Source organism: Pagrus major, chromosome 13 (assembly GCF_040436345.1).
Source record: "Pagrus major chromosome 13, Pma_NU_1.0".
Taxonomy (NCBI): domain Eukaryota; kingdom Metazoa; phylum Chordata; class Actinopteri; order Spariformes; family Sparidae; genus Pagrus; species Pagrus major.
Genome location: NC_133227.1, coordinates 17,360,001 through 17,377,407, shown reverse-complemented (window position 1 = coordinate 17,377,407; position 17,407 = coordinate 17,360,001). Strand labels below are relative to the sequence as shown.

The window sequence follows — 17,407 nt, the reverse complement described above, 5'->3', positions numbered from 1 at the left end:
ATCATTTAACTGTGCTTAAAATCTCATCAGTGGGATACATTTTTTGCTCATTTTGCTGGGCACAGACTCCCTGGATACTTCCTCAGGGGCCCGCTGGTGGTCACTGGACTCCACTTTGAGAGCCACTGGTTCCGGATCTCTTCTCTGTGCTCTTGGAGCAGAGAGTAAAGTTAATCAAAACCCTTTTCATTTTCTTTTTGACCATGCACTGAAGACTGAACTGGAAGCCTTAGCAAGAGTCAAGTTTACACATTGTCAGCCATGCCTATCAGAAAAAAAGGTGAGTTACAGTATGTATCACATGTCTAATGAGAGTGTTTGCTCCTCCAGCGTCAGATCTTTTTCTAAATGTGATGGACTATGGGTGCTGTCACTTTGCCAACATCGCAAAAGTAATGGGAAGTCTAAACTCAAGCCTTATAAGGCCCAACAGTTCCCTTTAATTCAAACAAGCCTAATCCAATATCAAATAAAGCATATTTAAATCGCCAGATCCAGATTTTTATTTGGAGCCATTTAAACTGTACTGAGGTATCAGCCATGTTAATAAGCTTGATTATTTTCTCCATCAAGATCCATGTATTATTCCCCTAAGAAATTAATGGAAATGTCGAAACACGCCCTATCTCGCAATGTTTAAAAAAGTGAGAAAACACTTGTGGATCTTTCCCTGTATATGGATCCACACCAGAAGTTAAGTGTTTTCAGTCTATTCTGCACAGAGACCCATCCTCCATCCAAGTTAAGTGAAAATCTGTTCGGTAGTATTTGTGTAATCTTGCTGACAAACAACCACCCAACCAACCTACTAACAAACGGACACGGGTAAAAAACAAAATACGGCAGAGGTAACAAAATAAACTTCTTAAGAAAATATTCTTACACTTATTTTCCTTACTCTCTCTTTTACTGAACTAAGACTATTTGTCTTGTTAACCCGTAAGAAACACAATGAAACTTAACACAGACTTGGTTTGTGTCCACTCTGGTCTGGTCCAAATAAATCCTCAATTCACTGACTAAGATTTAAAAATATTCCAGCTCTACATGCTGCTTTCACCAGCTGCTGATGCCCGACTCTCTCTCTCCTCTCCCACTTTATGCATCTCCTGTCCCCGCCTGCCATGTCTTCTCATCCCTGGAGTCCTAGTCCAGGTCAGAGCTGCTGTAAATCACCTCTGTACTCTGTATGTCAAACTGACATCTGTTGGTCTCAGGGGCTGTGCTGACTCCGAGCCTGGTGTCCAGCCATGTTCACTGAGCTGAGCTGAGCTTTGATGCCTGTGGTGACTCCCCCCGTGAGGTGGTGGTGTGGGCAGACGGCCAATAGGGCCATGTAGCTCCACAGCTAACTGAGCTACTTCTTAATGGCAGCCAGTTCCAGATAGCACTAGCAAAGAGTTTAATGAGCAGCAGGTAGCGGTTATGCTGCCCGCTATAGTTTTGAATACATACTGTATATTATATCAATCATGGAAATTAACCACGAAAACACCAAAGACTGTCTCATCTGCCCCTCCTCTGCAGACACAGCTCGCGCCTTGGGACTTTTGGAGGAGTACTGTACCAAACTAAGGAAGCCAGAGGAGCAGCAGCTCAAAACTGCCATTCAGAGAGTATTGGGGATTTTCCAAAGCAACCTGTTTGAAGCTCTTCTCGGTAAGTCAGTGAAACACGACTTAAACATCAAGCAACTGAAGCAACTAAAGATTGTCTATCTCAAGCTTGATGCTTTTTTTGTGATCTTGCTTGATCTGTTAATGTCTTAACAGCAGACGCATCTTATAGGTTGAACAATATTATGTTAATTAATATGCTGTTAAATAATTTATTTTTGAATTTATTTATATTGGCATATTTCCCATTGGACATTTTGGCTGTTGATATTTTCCCCTACTAACCAATTACACAAGATACCTGCAAAAAGCCAGTATATGCCGGCTAATGTAAACTCTGTGTTTAAACACTTTAAACACTTGTGTTTTTGCTCCCATTTTAAATGAGTTAAAGTACAAGATTCAAGACTTTTTCTGTGTACACAGAAGGGTTATTTCTCTCAAATCTTGATCACAAATTTGCTCAAAATACCTGTTTGCACTTTTTCTTTGCCAAGATAATCTATCCACCTGACAGCTGTGGCATACCAAGATGCTGATTAAACAGCTGTATTACTCTTACACAGGTGTGCCTTGGGCTGGACACAAAAAAAAGGCGACTCTAAAATGTGCAGTTAAACCCCTCGACACAATGCCAATGATGTTGGAAGTTTTGAGGGGGCATGCAATTGGCATGCTGACACTATCCACAAGAGCTGTTGCCCTTGAATTGAATGTTCTGAACTACCACAAGTCATCTCTGGTGTCATTTCAAAGAATTTGTCAGTGCATCCAACCGGTCTATGGCTCCAGATTAACTTTTTTCACCACCAATTTGGAAACAACCTGAAAAACAATATTAACTGCCCAGATGTGAACGTAAACTGTCCCAAAATCAAAGTTTTGCTTTTGTTGTTCAATAAATGTAGTAGCATTCAAAGTACTTTCAACTGAAAACGGTACTGAAATGAAGTTCCTCAGTACATTCATTGACCGTGAACTTGTTGTGTTGTCACATTAAACTGCAGTTCACTGTTTAAGGCTTTATGAACAGAAACTCTCAGTCCTACTGTGTGTTAAGCTCTTTTAGATTACCTCTAGGGATGTCCTGATCAGGTTTTTTTTCCCCCGATCCGAGTCATTTAATATTTAGTATCTGCCGATACCGAGTCCCGATCCGATACTTAACCCTAACTAATATTTTCCTAGATAATACAGCTGCATTTAGAAAAAAATACCTGCATCCAAGCTGTTCCTTAACAGGTTTTTTTATTTTGTTGAAACAAAGTAAATACTTTCATATGGCTCTTTCTTATTCTGCATATGCTATTACAACATTGGTTTTCATTTGTTTTTTGTTTTTTAACAAAAACAACCAAGTAAACAAAGTCAGTAACTAAACCCTGATCCTCTACCATGGAGATGGGCTGGTTATCCAGAGCGATGAATTCAATGACCTTCTCTGTAATATTTTTGGCCATGTTGCTGTCTCGAGGATATTTCTCTTAACTTTTGAAAGTATCCGCGTTGGGTGAACTCGTTGTATTCCTCTGAGTGTTTGTTTTTTATGTGCCGTATAAATCATCAAGCTTGGGTCCACGTTCAAAATTGCCTCTGTTACCTCTGTTAGCTCCGTTAGCTGTAAGCCCCCTTAGCCTAACACATGGCATGACTGCCAACCAGTGCTAACAGCTAACAAGCTCTCCTGCTCCCAATTTCAACAGGAGTTAGTTGTTCACAATGTACAGTGTTTCCCCTACATACAAATGGCAGCGGTGGTTGTGTATAGAGGGCTGTGTTTTATATCTGACGTTATATCATTTTGTGCTATGGACGCTTCATATCTCGGTCAATTAACACACCTACGAGTAATAGCGATAGAAACAAAGGAACTGTTTACAGCATATCTCTGTAAACACAACACAACAGCAGTGTTTGCAGTATTAATGTAGTTTTTCTTATCTGGCAGGGTGTTGTGGTTCTTTTTCAAGGCTTTTGTACCAGCTTTACTCAAATGTGGGTTACAATGGTTGTTCTGTATGCCTGCTTACACAGACATGTGTTTGTAACACCAATAGAATGAGCTGTTCTCAGAAATTAGTATCAATGTACACCTCATAAAGTTTTATTTAGCAGGTACTGTGTAACAAAAGAATGCAACAACTGATCAATGGTGATTATATGGGTACATAAATATATACACATAGTAGTCATTATTTCGGTCTTTACAATTTTAACAACGTGCAACTTTTGCATAGAAACAAATGAAATATATAAGATAAATGCCAAAAAGGGTTTGAACTATACATTGAGAAAGGGGGAAATACTGCCCTCTATTCGTTTGATGATCCTTTAAGTACATATGAAAGCATCAAACATTCACCTAAGATGAATTAGATGTTTACATTTTTTAAATAACATCATGAAAATTGACAATTAAATTATATGTTAGCTAATTGTGGCTACAAAACTATTGCAGTTTGGCACAGAGTCAAGATGCTTCAAGTTGATGTATTTCTAATTTAAAATGAAGCTTAGATCATTTTCCCTTGTTCTTTGTTCTTAATACAATTTGTGGGGCGAAGTAGTTAAAATGACTGAAAATCTTACTTATTACTTACTTACTTATGTTGTTGATGTTTGCAAATGTTTCAGTTTTTAGTATTAGGCTATTAAAATTGTAATAATTGACCAAATTGTTTCTGGATCTCTGCAGTCCTCTAACTGAGTGGTTCTCAACCTTTTTTCAGTGATGTACCCCCTGTGAAATATTTTTTCAGCCAAGTACCCCCTAACCAGCACAAAGCATTTTTGGTTGAAAAAAAGACTTAAAACAGAGTGCTGTGCCATCAGTGTCTGATTTATTAAACTTTGGAACTGATAAACACTTTCAAATGTCAAACATTTGAAAAAAAAAATATTTTGAACATTTTAAATGTTAATAATCCATGACTAAATTTATTGCAAGTCTTTCTCATCACTAAAATGTAGGGATTCAAACTAATGTAGTGAAAACAGTGACCATTTAACCATTTACAACCATTAAATTAACCATTTAAAACTCCACAAATGTGAAAAACACTGCTCATTTGTAGTGGTCTCTCTTGAACTATTTGGAAATAAAAAGATATAAAGACTTGTTAAAAAAGAAATAATTAACTTAATTATAAATAAAGATTTGTTCACATAAAAATAATTATCAACTTAAAGTGCCCTCTTTTGGGATCATAATAGAGATCTGTTCTCAAAAAGAAATCATTAACTTAATTTTAAATAAAAGCAAAAAATGCTAAAAATAAAAAATAAAAATATTTTAAAATCATCTTAAAATATCTTCTTTAAGGATAAAAAAGAAGATTGACATCTTAAAGTTACAAACTGTCAACACTGAATATTGCACTGTGGCACTGAGTGTTTTTGCACTTATTGAGACATTTTAGTGAGAAACTTGGGCTTGTGCTTCACTTAGGAGCTTCGTCATTCTTGGTGGCAGGGAGGCAACTGCTGTGATCAAGCTCTTCTCCAGGCACAGTGTGTTTCTTTGCTTTGTTTTGATCACAGTCATTGCAGAGATGGAGGCCTCACATAAATATGTGGAGGCAAATGGTAGTAGCTGCTCCAAAGCCACGGTCAGATGATACTTCCAAGAGTTCTTTCTGATAAGTAACAGCTTGCTGTCTGTTTGCTTCGGATAAGAGAAATGGGTTTCTCACCCAATCCAGCTGTGCAGATTTCTCCTCCATGTCAGGAAAGTAGGAATGAAAATCTTGAATCAACTTAGTCAAATGTCCCACTATGACCGACTTGACTGGAGCTCTGTCCACATCCTCACTAGAGAGAAAATCATCCAGCTGAGGAAAGCAGGTGAAATCCTCCTGTGCACAGGCCCTTCTCCACAGCTCTGCTTTCTTCAGGAAGCCACCCACCTTGTCATACAGGTAGGGGTGGGCGATATGGCAAAAATATCATATCACGATTTTTTTAAAATAAAATCACGATTTCGATTTTATCACGATCTTAAATCAAAAAAAGAAAAACAGACAATTTAGGCCTAAGAACCTTTCTGAACAGATTTTAATTTAAATAGTTGCAGTTTTGCCAACATGTGCAAACAACATAAACATACTAAAAGGTAAACAACAACACTCTGATAAAGTGCACTCTTGCAACATAAAAGGTAGCTTTCAATAAACATGAAAGTAAAATATCAATGAAGACATTACTGTCTGTTTTATTCAACACAGTCATTTTAACAGGATTTAAGTATATCAAAACACTAAATAGCTTATTGAAAATCGCGGTAATTTGAACACTGTACAATTAGCGCATTTACCGTTTATTAGCGGCCAAGCGCGACCTATCCATGCGCCCGTGTGTGTGTGTGTGTGTGTGTGTGTGTGTGTGCGTGCGTGCGAGAGGCGGCAGGTGGAGGGGCTAACTGGCAGAGATGAGAGATGGTGAAACGCTGTTTTTTTTTTTTTCCTTTAAAAAAAAGTGACCAACTCCTCCGTTTGGCTTTCAGCCACGGCTCTCCATGCGGCTACCGCTACACACGTAAACAAGGAGGTGGGTAAGAAGCGTCGGTGCATCAGCATAGAACTGCAATTTATAGAATGTGCCCTAGACGATCCCTACGATCTCTGCACTTTGGCAGATCGTCTACACATTCTAATCCTTCACGATCTAATATCGTCATATCGTACACCCCTACATACAGGTTTAAAATGCTGGTGTCCTTGCCCTGCAGAGACATATTCAGTTTGTTCAGTTTGCTGAATATATCTGCCAGATAGCACAGCTTTGCAAGCCAGTCTGTGTCCTGGAACAAGGTGGCATGGGGAGATCTGTGCTCAATCAGAAAGGCGTGTACTTTGGATTGTAATTCCAACAGCCTGTTGAGTATTCTCCTTCGGAAGAGTCAGCGCACTTCTGTGTGCAGCAGCAGTTGTGTGTGCTCAGCTCCCATATTTTCCGGAGGCGGTGAAACAGGCGTGCATTAACTGGCCTTAACTTTATGAAGTTGATCACTTTGATGCTGTCGTTCAAAACATCATGTAACACCAATGCCTCCCTGTGTATGACACAGTGAGTCCACATCATGTCGGGGTTTTCTTTTTTAATGCACGCTATTAGTCCTCTCGTGCTGCCCGTCATTGATGCTGCTGCGTCTGTGCAGATGCTGCTGCAGGATTTCCAGCTCAAACCATTTTCACGGAAAGTACCGTTGACAACATAAATATGTCCTCCCCCTCCAAACTTTTGCAGAATAGTATGTGCTCATAAATGTCGTCAGTATCAACGTATCTCACAAAAGCAACAAGTTGTGCATTTCCACTGACATCTGTGGATTCATCCAGCTGGAGTGAAAAAGAGTCGCTAAGTTTTCCCACAACTTGTTCGACAATGTCTGTTCCAATTCTATCTACTCTGCAGCCAATGGAGTCATTTGACAAAGGCACAGTCTTTCATTTCTCTGATGCGTTTTTGTCCAGCATAGTCTCGGCCAGCACAACAGCCGCTGGAAGGAGCAGGTCTTCAGCAATAGTGAATGGTTTCTTGGCTTTAGCTACGAGCAAAGACACTACATAAGAGGCCTCCTGGGCTTTGGCTGATGTTGTGGAGGCCTTCCGCATCGTGTCTTGAGATGACCTGAATTCAGAAAGTTTCCTCTTAAAAAACTCAGGTGGCTTACCAACATGACATCCATGTTTGGTCTTGGGATGCAGCTGCAGATGTGCTGGCTTCATGCTGCTGTTAGCTAATTTCTCCCCACAGAAAAAACACAGTGCCTTGGGTAGGTTGCAACTTGTGGACGTAAATACCATTAAAACGTGTGCCTCAAGATACTGCCGGAATTTTGTCGGCTTGTGTTTGGTCTTCTTTGGCACTTGTCCCTCCGTGTTTTCAACAGCATTGCTGCTACGCTTCAACCATGACTCTATCATTCATCGTTTGAGTTTTCAAGAGATAGACAGGCGATGCCAAGTGGCAAATGACAGGTTGGGTCAAACCATCCTGGTATGGGGGAGACTCTGGGTTTTTAGGATAATGAAATTGAATAGCTTACTGAATATAAAATTCAGTTTATGCAGCTATTACTGCTGCACGTTTCTGTGGTGATGTAGAGAAGAGGAAGGGGATTGCTAACTACAAAGTGGACAGGATGTTAGTTAAAACAACGAAGCTTAGAGCAGCTTGAACTTTCTCTCTTGTCAGCATTGCTATCAGTCTAGTGTTAAAGGTGCACTATGTAGTTTTCGAAAAGAAATCAAAAAGGAAGAAAGGTAGCTACTTAGAAGGGTCCTGCAATTATAAACAAAGTAAATTAATGTGTTGTCCTTTGAAGACAGTTCTTCCCTAAAACTACATAATGCACCTTTTAAGGCCTAAACATTTTTTTGCAATGGGTACCATAACATTACTAACTAACTGACACTTGCTTCACTCATATACATCTGTACAAGGAAAAATATTAATACACAGTTTCTGATAACACTTCGAAAATCCCAAAGAAACAAGTGCCTGAATATATCATTCAATAATTTTATTCCGTCACAAACATTCTTTCATTCATTCATAATTCTTTTCCTTTCCTGTTCCTATGTCTGAAATCAGGTGACGGTCCAGAATAAATATTTTGTAGATAATAAATATTACCATCTGGACAAACTCCATTAGGAGTCTTTTTTCATTTAATGTGTGGATTAGATTTTATAATCTCTCCCCCTGTTTGAATGCTTACATAATATCCTGCAACAGATGTTCTCCAGGAACACCCTCATATATTGGATGCATAATACTGTGCATAAAAAAATTCACCTCCATTCCATCTCCGTAAAAAGTAATATTTGATTATTGTTCATCATTGAACAATATAGTGAGCCACCTAGTTAACTGTCATTTATTCATCAAATATATCAGGATATATTAAGTTGTAGTGATAGAGAGCAGTGACACATGTTTGCTTAATGTTTGAGATTTAGTTTTATAAATGTCTATAATTCCACACAATTCAATTTTCATGGTTTCTTGTTTGTTTTTTAGTGATTATTGCAAGGCTGTATGAGCATGATGCAGAGTGGTTATTCATTACTCTTTACTACTCACTCAATAAAGATAGACCCTAAATGTCTTACCATTTCCTCTGGCAGTGATGAGGAACAATAGGTCTATGTAATGCAGTCTAACACAGTAACAACTTTGCAATGGAATAAATGCCTCCTGAAATAGATGTAATCATCTTACAAAGCATTAGGTGCTGTCTAATCTGGCCAGTGGCGTGGGTGCCCCAGCTAAACCCCACACTGCAGAGTGAATCGGTGTGTGGATTAACCCATTCATCATCCCTACTACTCTTCAGTCACTCATTTGTACGGTAGAAGACTTAGTGATCTGTTTACAGCATGAGCTTTATACTTCCTTTGATCACAGGGGAAAAACTGTTACTACTACAGCTGAGCCCTCCATTCTTTCACCGTGCTTTTAAAGTGCTAAAGATTTCCCAACAGATTCTTTATTGTCAATCCTGAAAATCAGGATGTCATTATTTTTTAACACACTATAAATTGCAATATATTCATAGCAGTGAATATAACATAACAAGTCATAACAATATATTTGTTTGAAATGCATGTTGGTTCTGAGACACAACTTCACTCACACTTATACACTTACATCCATGACCTCTGACAGATGTAGCACATTGTATGAGAAAGATGAATCCTGGGAACCCTACAGGGGTGATGATCTGGGTTTTCAACTAAAGCCATCATCCGGCAAAATTTGAGTGTGTCCAATACTTTGCTTTCTGACCAAATTCTAGCAAAACCAGTGGTGTGGTCCAGTTTATTTTTGTGCGTATACTATGGATTGGTCAGCCAATGAACTGAGTGGTTACATATCATCTTATCATTAACCGACATTTGTATTGTTAACTCTGTGACAAACCTGAGGTGGATGAGGAAACGAGATGAACTACAAACGGGGCAGTCTGTGTATTCCTCTACTTGTGATGCACTCCCACTAGTTGTTCAGACAGACTGCTCATGTTCCTGCCCGTACATGCAAAAGACTTGTTGCACTTGTGGACAAGCATTGTCCGCATTGACTCTCATGAAGTTTACATTGATTTTAGAAAAGTTTTAACCAGTATTTTGAGCGCATTGGCATTGGCAGAGCTGCCCTGCCCTTGCGCAGCGCACTGATGACAGGCATGAGAAAAAGAGAGAGGAACTTCATCTAGTGGCTAATCAAATATGTGGAAGTGCACATTCCTAGATTGGTTTGTAACTGAAAAGTTTCGATCCCAGATAAGATTTGTCAGTGTTAATATAAAATTCATTGTTTTCATTATCAGTTGTTTTTTGTCAGTCATGGGGCTCACTGACTCAGTCTCTGGCATCACAGCAATCACTGGCCTTACTTCCCTTACATGAAATGATCCTCATGAGTTCCACACAGTGAGGTTCTTCTTTGTCCTCATTTTAAATTTGGGATCAAAAGAGAGCACTGAGTTGAGTTAATACAGAACCATCAAGGAAACCAGGCTTAGAGAATATATGTCATGGGATGATGGTCAAAGATGTCAGCAGATGTAATGTATAGAGACAGACGTCCATGACTTGTTGATGAGACCAGCTGCAGATGAGAATAAAGGGCAGGGTGGTAATTAAATCACTGGGGGTGGCTGGACTAGATTTCTGCTCCTAAAAAGACAAAGGTGTGACAGGGCAGTTAGTTTAGTTCAGACATATCGTTTTATTAGAGCATGTTAGGACTGTTTATTATGTATGTTTATTATAGGGTGAACAGAGATGTGATCAGGCTCAGATATATACATTGTGAACAGAGATGTGATCAGGCTCAGATATATATAGTGTGAACATTGATGTGATCAGGCTCAGATATATACAGAGTGAACAGAGATGTGATCAGGCTCAGATATATACAGTGTGAACAGAGATGTGATCAGGCTCAGATATATATAGTGTGAACATTGATGTGATCAGGCTCAGATATATACAGAGTGAACAGAGATGTGATCAGGCTCAGATATATACAGTGTGAACAGTGATGTGATCAGGCTCAGATATATACAGAGTGAACAGAGATGTGATCAGGCTCAGATACATACAGTGTGAACAGAGATGTGATCAGGCTCAGATACACTACCGTTCAAAAGTTTGGGGTCACCCAGACAATTTCATGTTTTCCATGAAAACTCACACTTTTATTCATCAAATGAGTTGCAAAATGAATAGAAAATGTAGTCAAGACACTGACGAGGTTAGAAATAATGATTTTCATTTGAAATAATAATTTTGTCCTTTGCTCAATAGGGTTGAGATCTGGTGACTGCGCTGGCCACTCCATCACAGACAGAATACCAGCTGACTGCTTCTTCCCTAAATAGTCCTTGCATAGTTTGGAGGTGTGCTTTGGGTCATTGTCCTGTTGTAGGAGGAAATTGGCTCCAATCAAGCGCTGTCCACAGGGTATGGCATGGCATTGCAAAATGGAGTGATAGCCTTCCTTATTCAAAATCCCTTTTACCTTGTACACATCTCCCACTTTACCAGCACCAAAGCAGCCCCAGACCATCACATTACCTCCACCATGCTTGACAGATGGCGTCAGGCACTCCTCCAGCATCTTTTCACTTGTTCTGCGTCTCACAAATGTTCTTCTGTGTGATCCAAACACCTCAAACTTAGTTGTGTCTGTCCATAACACTTTTCTTCCTGAATCTTCCTCTGTCCAATGTCTGTATTCTTTTGCCCATTTTAACCTTTTCCTTTTATTGGCCAGTCTCAGATATGGCTTTTTCTTTGCCACACTGCCTAGAAGGCCAGCATCCCAGAGTCGCCTCTCCACTGTGGACGTTGAGACTGGCGTTTTGCGGGTACCATTTAATGAAGCTGCCAGTTGAGGACCTGTGGGGTGTATATTTCTCAAACTAGAGACTCTAATGTACTTGTCCTCTTGCCTAGTTGTGCCACCTGGGCCTCCCACTTCTCTTTCTATTCTGGTTAGAGCCCGTTTGTGCTGTTCTCTGAAGGGAGTAGTACACACCGTTGTAGGACATCTTCAGTTTCATGGCAGTTTCTCGCATGGATTAGCCTTCATTTCTCAGAACAAGAATAGACTGTCGAGTTCCAGAAGAAAGTTCTCTTTTCCTGGCCATTTTGAGAGTATAATCGAACCCACAAATGCTGATGCTCCAGATACTTAACTAGCTCAAAGGATGGCCAGTTTCATAGCTTCTCTAATCAGCACAACAGTTTTCAACTGTGCTAACATAATTGCACAAGGGTTTTCTAATCATCAATTAGCCTTTTAACACGATTAGCTAACACAATGTACCATTAGAACACAGGAGTGATGGTTGCTGGAAATGGGCCTCTGTACACCTATGTAGATATTCCATTAAAAATCAGCCGTTTCCAGCTAGAATAGTCATTTACCACATTAACAATGTCTAGACTGTATTTCTGATTAATTTAATGTGATCTTCATTGAAAAAAACAATGCTGTTCTTTCAAAAATAACGACATTTGCAAGTGACCCCAAACTTTTCAACGGTAGTGTATATACAGTGTGAACAGAGATGTGATCAGGCTCAGATATATACAGTGTGAACAGAGATGTGATCAGGCTCAGATATATACAGTGTGAACAGTGATGTGATCAGGCTCAGATATATACAGTGTGAACTCTGTAGTGTTTTGAATGTTTTTTGTAAAGCCCTCTGTACATGTAGGATATGATTAGTCGGATCTTTAATTTTAATATTACAGACAGGATTTATTCATGATTTCACTCAGATGATGTCAGTACTCATAATACATCACAGTGCCATCTGTCCTCTTTCAGGAAGAAAGAACAGTTGTGTACAAAACTAATGATTTTATATTGTCATAGAGTGGAAACATGGACTGCAGAGAAAAAATGTGTTCATCAGACAGCCACATGGTTTTCACAGGACACACGTAAAGTTTACAAACTTACAATAAGCGAGATCTTCAGCCACTTTAGACTTACTTGTCACTGTCACTCATTAGAGCCCTGCACTGGAGCCCGAGGCCCGAGGGGCCCGACATCATTACTCACATCATTATTACCACATCATTACCTCGGACACGGGCCGGGCTCGGGCTTGAACGCAGCAGCCGCTCTGCCCCTCCCTCTCCACTGCACATCACTCACATCATATTATACTGATCCCATTTGCGCGTCCAGCCCATAGGTCCCGCCACAAACATGGACAAAATAAAGAAAGAGATTGAAGATGGTGAACTTAAGACGGTGAGCAACACCAAGGGAAAAGCTCAGTATTGGACAAAGTTAGACCTGCTGCCTACAATTGCTGCGATATCAGGTCAACTGTGACTGTGTGCGATGCAACTGCAGCAGTGCAGTCACTTCAAAAAACAAAATAATCAATTAAACAACCCCAAAAATGCTTCGAACACTTTTCTAAATAATCTTAATATTGAAAGGAAACGAAATATACCCACTTATGCCATTAAAAGTGCTCAGATAAGGTCAGAGGTCTACAACTGCACATATATGTGCAGTTGTAGACCTCTCAATATTAAGATTAAGATATAATGAATATAGCTTAATACCACGCTAGAAACCCCAATTAAACTATGTTAATGTCTGCAACATTAACAGCCTACAGGTTGTTATGGGAGGTTTTAAAAAAAAAAAAAAAAGTCGGGCTTTTTTGCGGGTTCGGGCCTGAGAATTCTGAAAACTTGTTGGGCCGGGCTGGGCTGGGGCTCCACCCCCTTGGGCCAGGGCCGGGCCCGGGCCCAGATAATAGGCCTGTGCAGGGCACTATCACTCGTTCCAATACTTGATACAGCAGGATTTTCCAGCTCTGCAGGCCTGGTCGTTTCTTCATAGGGGTAGAAGTCAGAGCTCCTCCTTGTTCATACCTAGAGCAAGAATTTCATGATTTACTGACTGTACACAATATCTAAGATTGTCACTGCTACAGTGAGACACGTAATAAACCTTATAATGTCATCGAACATGTATAGGAAAGTTTCATAAGTCTCAGTAATCCCAAGTAGTTACAATATGATGAATTGAACAACATTTTTTCAGTCTACGACTGGGTCCATACAATTGAAATTTACAGTCAGCTGTTATAAATAAAGGCAACTAATAACTGGCAGCAGAACAAGAATACACAAAACTCCACCAAACTGCTGAAACTGAATAAGACTGCTATCTTATGATCTTCCTGTGTAGCGTTTGTGTATAACTTTACATTTTAGCTCACTTAGCTCAGCTTTAGCAACACCACAGTAACAAGAAAAGCAGTCACATCACGGTAACTGTTATAGTTTGTGTTATCAGTTACAGTAAATATAAACATACATATACACCTAACATAAAAGATATGTTTCTGTAAACAGCCAACGTTAGATATTACTTAAAGGTCTAAAGAAACATTGCAAGTTCAGCTTTTCAACTTTGGAAAGGCTCGCCAATATGTACTCTTGTTTAGCTTCTATTTATGTCGCTTCTTTTCTGTGCGACAGACGTGGTTTCTTTTCAGGAGCTGTTTGAGATGAGGTTAAAAGTTGTTTTTCTGGAGCTTCTGCATCTTGTAGCTTCTGTGTTTACTAAATAACTAACTGAGGCTGTAAACTTCTGTGCCGTAGCCATTACCTTCGGCTGGCTCAACTTCTTTGTCCTCTCCTGTGGCACACTAGAGGCTAAAGTAGCCCTTTTCACACAGAGTTGCCGCATTATCTCCACATTTGAGGTTCGCCAATTCTCCGCCGTTGTTTGTTCACACAGAACCAAGCAGCTCCAGCGTAAAGCTGCACCAGTGTGTAATTCACATAGCAAGCCGGCGCTGCGGTTCCAAAAGAGGTGTGACGGTACACATCATGATGATGACATCTGTGTGTTTTTTTTCAACGTGTTTCCCCCGGTGTCCTCCTGTTAATCTAAACATGTACCCACTGACTGTTTATAATCATATGGATGCAGTTATCCTCCATCCTGGAAAGTGTCAAAGTTATGTTTTTAGCTCTAAATTACATTAATACATAATCGCCGTCAGTAAACAGGACGCTGACTGACTCTCTCACTCACGGAGAGTGTGAGAGTCAGTCAGCTGACTGCTCTAGATGGGATGCAATTAAGTAGAACGTAATCCTTTTAAGTGTAACTTCATTAAGTGAACAATGTGAAGTAGCATATGACTGGTGGAAAAAATCTAGAGGTGTATCTAGGCCTGTCACGATAATCAATAAATCAATTAATCATACGATAAATTAAAATGAGCTCGATAATTTTGCCAGCCTCGATAATTTCCATTTGCATGCTTGTTTGTTTTCCTCGTGTCTCTCACTAGAACCCTCTTGTCAGTCACTAGCCCCATTCACGCAGCCGTTTGCATGCGGGGATACTGCGCCAATTCTCTGCATCCGCCTTTGTGTGAAAGTTTCAGATGCGGTGAGGGGTGAAATTTCGCTGCGCCTCCGGAGGTAGTATCAGAGGCGAACCGAGCCGGCGGCGCGGAGCGAGGGCGTGTCGATCTGATGGTGTTGGTGTCTGATAACTCTACAGATCCTTCACTCAACAAAATAAAAATAAATGTCCCACAAAGCAACGTTACAGGACCAAACAACAGGAACGTAGTAACTGGTCGTGTCTTTGGCAACTTATGTGAGGAAAAAAATACCGCAGTTATTCGTGGAGAAGTGTCTGTCAGCCTGCCGGTCTGACCGACTCTTCGTCACATTTCTGTCTGAAAAACAGCGTCTGTCCCCGGCAAAAAACTTTAACTCACCAAGTGTTTGTCGTGCGACGGTCAGTTACTGTTGTCATGGTGACGGTCAGCCCTCCCGACAAGACTCAGTGAACTTAGTGAACCCCGAGAGTGAAATAGTCAGACAGCGTCCAGTTTACTGATGGCGAATATGTAATTATGTAAATTATAGAAAAACGTAACTTTGTCACTTTCCAGGATGTTTGGTGGGTCAGGATCTCAATTACAACACATTATAACAGCATCCATATGATTATAAACAGACAGCTGGTACATGTTTAGATTAACAGGAGGACACCGGGGAAACACCTTGAAAAAAAACACATACGTCATCATCATCACGTGTACCGTCACGCCTCCGCATCACTACAGACAATGGTGCTAACATTGTTGCTGCAATAAGGAACCGTGGCTGGCCATGGCTCAATGGCTTTGGCCACGGCTCAATGGCTTTGGCCACAGCCTCCATCTTTATTTATTTTGGATATTTAAAATGTCTTTTTCACATTCCAATGTTAAATATTCTTTAGAAATAAAGGTTTATTGATCTTTGAAAGGGTGTACTTGCATTATTATGCCATTATCATTATATTAGTTGAAAAATGGTCTCAAAGCGACAATATTATCGTTTATCGCAATAATTTCTAGGACAATTTATCGTCCAGCAAAATTTGTTATCGTGACAGGCCTAGGTGTATGTCAACACCTGTCTACTCAACATTGGATATCTCTCCAATGCAATACAAAGGCATCTTGGACATAATGCCAGAACTGTTACTTCTTCACACCCTGTTGATAGGGTTAGTTCATTTTTTTTATGTTTTAAACTAAAATTATTTCCAGATCATACACTATGCACCTTTAAGCATCATCTTGATATTGTTGATTTTGGTTAGTATCCGCTTTACACTCTTAAAATGACCATATAATCAACAATCGGTGTTCAGTCAAGATAATGAGGCGGTATTTATATTATTGCTTTTCTGTGTGCTTACTTCAGCTGCTAATGTTTCATTTCTCTTTTATATAAAAACACCAGTCCCTGACATTTGTCCACAGTATGTCAGCTGCAATAGAAAAAATCCTTTTTTCTGTTCTTTCTATGAGCAGCAAATTGGCAAATTGTGCATATTTTAGTACTAAATACTTAGCAGTAGGTTGACCTCATAGTGAAGCATATTTTCTAAAAGCTGTTCTGTAAAGCTGTGTTAAGGAGATGTTAAAATTTCCCTCAAGATCAATCAAACAACTGTCTGTCTGCTTGTCTGCCTGTTTGTCTATCTCAATATTTTGTGGCGTATTTGTTTGAATAGCTGGGTTTTGTAGTAGTGTTGTTTGGTTGTTGTACCTTGCTGTGTTCACAAATTCTAATCTCAATCCCATGACATGGTACTTCTGAACACATTTGTAACATTCTCATTATAGCCAGTAGCTGTGGACTTACACATGACTATAGTTTGTCCAAACTGCACTAACTTCACTATCCCCCTACAGTAGAGCTGAATGTCCAATCTTCATCACAGTCTACCTGTGGCAAGCTCCAATGGCATGTGCTTGTCTGAATGAATTGGAAGCTCAGGTGGGATTCTAGGGTCCTGATCTCATAACTGCTGTATGCCAGTATGCCCCACAAAGATTTTTAATGAGCTCTCTCACTGTCTGATGAACAAAGGTTGGTCAGTCCTTTTTATAGGCTGTTTGTCTCTCTGCTCTGCTGTCTGAGAGAGATTCTTTCCTGGGAGGCTTCATTTTCTCTCATCTACTCTCAGCATTAATTGAATCTTTCCAGGCAGACTGATAATACCAGTGGGAGTTAACATTGGGCCACAGTGATAGGTTGAAAAAAATGACAGTGTGCAGTACTTGTATGCAGTTCTTTAGGTGTGGTTTCTCCTTTTTGCATTGTATTTCCGTTTTTTTATGGGCCCAGATGAGCTTGTTTATTTAAACCATGTGACATTTTGTGAATCTTCCTGCTTATTTTTGACCTTTCATCTGTAAAAGGGCACTATCACAC

General features: G+C 39.8%; 1 pseudogene; it reads left to right on the top strand.

Annotated features, from left to right (window-relative positions):
• The first annotated feature begins 1,472 nt into the window (after positions 1 to 1,472).
• The window catches only part of LOC141007356 (uncharacterized), a 25,950-nt pseudogene continuing 10,015 nt past the window's right edge, over positions 1,473 to 17,407 (top strand).